Here is a 6,516-nt window from a genome sequence, read left to right on the forward strand (position 1 = left end):
CCTTCTTTCAAAGTTTTTAAGGTAAGTTTGTTTTCTCTTTGTTATTCAGTACGTGTGTGGTTTAGAGGTCTGTGCATATTTTGTGTAATTTGTCTCTGAATTTCTTTTATCAACTGTCAATTGCCCCCTTTTGCCCGGACTCCTGTATTCAGTCAAGTCTTTCTTCATAATGTGTGTGTGTAAACTGTATGTTCAATTGAATTCGTAATTGGTCATTCAATTAGCTCCCAAGGTCATTTCTGTATTAACATTGCAATCTGAACCCCTTGTGTGATACTATTTAAATGTCTGATTTTGGCTACGATTGTACATGTTATGATTAATATAGTCGGTTCGACATGTGTCGTCAATTAGTTTTAACTGCCTGAACAATAACAAATCGATTTGCTTCTGGACACATTTGCTTGAATCAATAAGGAACTGAGTTTGTTCACTTATAGTTGTTATTTTGAATCAGAAATGTAAAAGGATTGTTTTGTTTAATTACATCTCTGAATTGGAGGACATGTGCACTTGTGCACAGCATGTGCACTTATGCACCACATGTGCATTGCGCACAACCTGTGTCCTGGATAAAGGCTTTTATTAAGTTTAAAGTAATTTGACAGCACATGCTGTCAGATTACATTCTGCTGCCCATATTCTGCTTTAAGTTTCAGAAATAATAAACCTTACTCAAAAGTAAGTTTGCCAGGGAATGTCATGGGGTTTGTTTTTATTTAAATGGTAAGTGGAAACTGAAAAGAAAAATAGCCCATGGGAGGGGTGTTCTGATTGTCTAACAGGCTGTTAAAGGGCTGATTTTAGGTTGATAAAAGGGAACTGCCATCAGTTTAAAAAGGGGACAGATTTTGGATATATAGACACACACAGACAGACAGAGGGGGGAATATAGAAAACTTAGGTTGAACATTGAGAATTGAGTTCTGAAAACAGAAAACTGGAAAAGATTTCTTTTGATAACTCAAGTATAATTTCAAAAACTGAAGATTGACATTGGATTTTGAAAGGAGATAGGGAGAGGGATATCATAAAAATCAGAAACTGCTTTCTTCTTGCTGTTTGTTTGATTCTTAGTTTGTTCAAACTGTTCAAATCAGTTCTGTCTTCTTTCAAGTATCGGCTAAGTCTATGGTTTGGATTTGTATTGTTTGTTCTCCTGGAATTGAGTTGCCTGGATCCCTGATTCCATACTACTGGGAATTTGCTTCATTCTGCCATTTCTCCATCGGCTCTAATTGCCTCTTGCACTGGGATTTTGTTCTATTTGTACCTGCTGTTACTGCTGCTATTTGGTATTGCTTCTATTGCTCTACTGACCCCTTGCTTCTTCTGTTGTATCCAACATCCAGGTACATACTAAGACTTTCCATCTGATGTAACAATGAAGGCATGAAAAATAAAAGATATTGAAGAAGTTTAAGTATATGTTGTAATACTCCTAGAATAAGTAATGGGTTTTGTATAATTGATTAGTTTACAACGCAATAGTATGAAAGGATATGTTAACTAACGCCTGATTGAAATCTAGTCCTCTTTTTTTTTGTGGTTGTTTGTTAATACAGGGTATGTATACCCCAACCTTATGAATTTTTTTTTTCTGTTTTATTTTTCCTTTTACCAGGTCCCGTTAGGCAGTACATAGGGTCACTTTCGAATCCCATTAGTAACAATGTCTAGTAGTTGATTCCTCTGATCTAGTCTAATTAAGTTTAGTTAAATTCAGCTCAAGAAATGTTAAGAATAAGCGTAGCATTTCGTCAATTTCATATGCATTTTTATCAGAGTAAAGGTATGTTCCATGAGATACAATGTTCTTCGCCTCGTAATTAGATAATCAATAAAAGGATAGGATTAGCTAAACATGCCATTTAATCAGCATACATTGTTCTTTCTTTCATTTTAGGGACAAACATAATAGAAATGTAGTCACTTTAGGATATCCCTTCTAAAATAGAGACGAGCCTCGCCAAATAAAAATGTAATTGCGAGGCCCTCAATAACTAACCATAATAAACATTTAGAATTCAGGACAGGCCGTTTAGTGAATCTCATGGCCTTCTCCAAAAAATAATAACGCGTTAGACTCTTTAGGCGCGGCTTAATTAAATTATATTCTTAAATTCGGGTGCACATTGATGTGACCCAAATCCAAATCTCAACGGAGTCAAAATGTGTTGACGATCACGGGTGCATTGATTGTGACGTGTATTTAAATCAGATATGAGCGATTTTAAAAGCGGTTTAAACTTAATAAAAGCACATAAGTCATAACATGTATTTAAATCAGATATTCAGCCATTATAACAATTTAAGCGACCGTGCTAGAACCACGGGATTCGAGGGTGCCTAACACCTTCCCTCGGGTCAACAGAATTCCTTACTTAGAATTTCTGGTTCGCAGACTTCATTTGGAAAAGTCGAAAATTTCCTCGATTTGGGATTCAAGATAAATCGGTGACTTGGGACACCAAAAGCCAAACTTTTCCCAAGTGGCGACTCTGAATTAAATAAATAATCTCATTTCGAATATTGTCACTTAAATTGGAAAAACTCCCTCGCGCATTTAACCCTTCGGGGGCGGGCGCGCAAAAAGGAGGTGTGACAGTAGTCATAAAATAAAGCATACAATTCATAGCCCAAAACCAATATAAGGGCTAACAAGTGAAACCTAGAAAACCGGCGGAGACTCTGGGTCCTCAATGCAGCCTTCTTTTACACTTAATATTAGTAGTCAAAATATTTCAAATCACCCTAATAATCCTTCAAACCTAGTGAAATCCCCATCAAAATCTACCCTTTCAGCCCAAAAATTCCATTAAACCCAACTATCTTCTCCATAACCATCAAAATCCCTTTTTTTATCTTTTACAAAAAAAAATTAAATTTTTAGTGATCCAATCTAGAAAAATATAATATTGCATAATCAAAAATACCCATGATATAAGAAGAGGAAGAAGGTGATGTATAGGTTTTACACATTATACACTAGTATAAAGTGTATACATCGTTGAACAATATATATACTATTATATACTTTATATACAAAACTATATGAACATTGAATTTGTATAAAAAGTATATATGCATTATATCAGTGTAGATACACCTTTCATATAAATGTGAATACATAATATATACAATATTTTCAACACTCGCCATAGTCACCATAATCTTTCACGTTCAATTTTGTATAATATGTGTATAATAAATGTATCATTAGTGTATAATGTATCCACATCGATTATACACTATATTATACAAATATTATACACTGATTACACAGTGTATTAAAAAAAGGAACACTAACGATAATGGAGGACACCGAACTTGGCCAGAAAAAGCTTTTCTCCTACAGCGGGTATTTTATTTTCTCTATTTCTCATCTTCTTGCAAAAGTCATCCAAAAAAATATCATGCAATACTATATTTGAAAGTGGACAAAAAGCGAAGAAAGCGGCAACTATTGCCAGATTTTTGCCAGAAATTACTCAAAGAAGATAGATATTTCTATATCTAAGTAAAAGAGGAGGAGATCGCAAAGAAAAAAGAGAAAATTAAAATAAGTAAATAAAAAACATGTGTTAGTGTCACTATAGAATAAGAAAAGAAAAAAAGAAAAAAAGGGAGGGAGTGAAGAAGGGAAAGGATAAGAAAAAAAGAGAAAGATGGAAGATTGAAGATTGGAGAAGATGAGAAGAGAGAGAGAGGAGAAGCGTGCGGTTGAAAGAGAGTAAAAATGTAACACCCCGTAAATTCGGCTCAGGTATGAATGAGTTAAAGGAGTAGTAAGGTTATATTTTGGGCATATAAAGTTCCATCGGGATGATTATGGGTGAAAATAGTTATTTCAAAATCAAGATGGAAAGTGAGGTGCATAAGATTTGATAAAATTGACTAAGTTTGCAGAAGGTTCGTATTCCAATAGGTTTTAGTGAAAATGACTAAGGTATTTGGGAAACCTCAAAGCATGAAAGTTGTAGGCCTTTGAAATAGCTTTCTGATGATATATTATAGAACCATAACGGATCTATGTGCAAAAGGTTATGCGCATTTTATAGAACAATATGCGATATGCGCGCCAGTAGCGCGGCCGCGCTAATTTTGAGGCAGTGTTACTGCCGTTTAGCGTGGTCAGTAGCACGGGCAGGCCTCCAGATGCGCAGGTGCGCTAGTGGGGGTCGTTTTAAAGCCATATTTCGTCTCCCATAGTCCTAAAACATAAAAATTTGCTTTAAACCTAACTTCCTAAGGGTCCTTCTACCACCCAAGGTAAGTTCTAATGATGATTCTAAGTTAATTTAAATATCCCAATATCTTATTAACATGGGTGAACCCTCCATATCATTAGATATTCGTTTGGGGCATCATTGTTGAGAGAAGAAACCCTAGAACTCGAATTCAAGAAGATTGAACGTCAAAAAGGTAATGTCTTCACCCTCTAATTGTTTCTAGCATTGGATTAATGATTATTGACTCAAGTTCATGAGATATGAGTTTATGGGTTTGATAGAAAAGCAAGAACAGTTATAGGTTTGGATTGTTGATTATTGATTATTGGTTAAGGGTGTTGTCTACCTTATGGGTGATAAAGAATAATGTTGATTATAACTATTTGAGACTTTAGAATTTATCTAGGAGCAAGAGAATGGGTTATTGGGTGTAGAGACACCATTAATAAGGACTATGAAGCTTTATGCCACCAAGTGTTTGAGAAAATGCCTAAGTGACCAAAACATGAATATTATTGCTAACACGGAATCTCTTTGACTTGTATTGATATAGATTGAAGTTGAAGGGGGTTGGCGAATGTTGTATTATGCTCAAGAGCAGGAAGTTAAGGTATGTGAGGCCAACTCTCTATGTTTGGGAATATTAATGATTCTCCCTACACTACGTTTCTTTAACGACATATCAATTGCCTCAAAAATATAGTTAAGCCTAGTTCCTTGAATAGTTGTAGAGCTTCTATTCTCTAGTCTCATAACTCGTTCATGACTTTCATTCTGAACATTGTGAGCTCAGTGGGTATTCAATATACACTTGGGTTTGATGCCCCCGAGTCTTAGTATAGATTACTCAGTATGTCATAAACAGTTGAAGTTTCAGTGTTCATAATCAGTTCAAGAATACATGTCTCAGTCTAGTCCTATTCAGTATCCCAGTATTATGTAACTCAATGTGATTCAGTATTTCACTATCATATATTGCAGTATGATTCTCAGCTCCTGATTTTAAATCCCTGAATGTTGAACACTTATATTTGGGCCTGAGGCCGCAGTTTATGCTTTATGCATCTTTGGGCCTGAGGCCGCAGTTTATGATTTATACATTTTAGACCTGAGGTCGCAGTTATGTATACGTATACTTGGACCTGAGGCCACAGTTTGTGCACATATATATATTAGGCTTGAGGCCGCAGTTTAATATTCAGATAAACAGGTTGTTCATCATTCAGAAGAAGGAGTATTCATATCCTTACTTCCTTTTAGTTCAATTATTAGTTACCGTTCAGTTATCAGTTACCAGTTCAGTTATCAGTTATCAGTTCAGTTACCAGTTATCAGTCCAGTAATCATTTATTAGTTATCATTTCATTTATCAGTTATCAGTTATCATTTCAGTTTCAGTTTCAATAGTTATCATTTCAATTATCAATTATCAATTCTCAGATATCAGCTTAGTTTCAGTTTCAGCATTTATAATTCTTTCTTTCAGTTGCCTTACATACCAGTACAATTCAAATGTACTAACGTCCCATTTTGCCCGGGGCCTCCATCTCACAATGCAGGTAATGATTTACAGGTTGACGACGCAGAGCGCTAGGATTCCCGTACCAGCTATTTGGTGATCCCCAGTTCTTTCGGGGCATTATTATTACTTTACAGCCTTTCAGTATTTACAGATAGTCAGTGTTTTCAGTACTTCAGTAGAGGCTTCATAGACTGGAGTAACAGTTAGACAGAGTCACATGCTTTCATAGTAAGATATGTTGGCTACAAATATGTTTCAGAATTGTATTAGTATTTCCGCACTTTGATTTATATCATCCAGACTTTCAGTATATCAGCATGTGTTAGTTTATCTTCCGCATTCAGTATGTTATGATACCACATGTTAATTCAGCCATCCAGTTGGTGTGCTCAGTCACATGTAGTTAAGCATCGAGTGTCGTATTACATCCAGGACCAGGTTCAGGGCGTGACAAAGCTTGGTATCAGAGCACTAGGTTCAAGAGTCCTAGGGAGTCTATGAAGCCGTGTCCAGTGGAATTTCCTTTATATATGTGTGCCAACCACTCATATAAATGGTTAACTACCAAGACATCTAGGATTGTCTTATCTCTTTCTACTCTAGATCGTGCCATGATCTTAGATCAATAGTTAACCTTCTTTTCTATCGAATTCCAAACGTATTGGATGCCCAAGCGACGCACAGGAGAAACCTAAGGTCCTAAAGAGGATAATTGCCCATTGGGGTATAATTATGAAGTACATGTTGGTAAATATAAGACTT

The sequence above is a fragment of the Nicotiana sylvestris genome, chromosome 2 (assembly GCF_000393655.2).
Source record: "Nicotiana sylvestris chromosome 2, ASM39365v2, whole genome shotgun sequence".
Taxonomy (NCBI): Eukaryota; Viridiplantae; Streptophyta; class Magnoliopsida; order Solanales; family Solanaceae; genus Nicotiana; species Nicotiana sylvestris.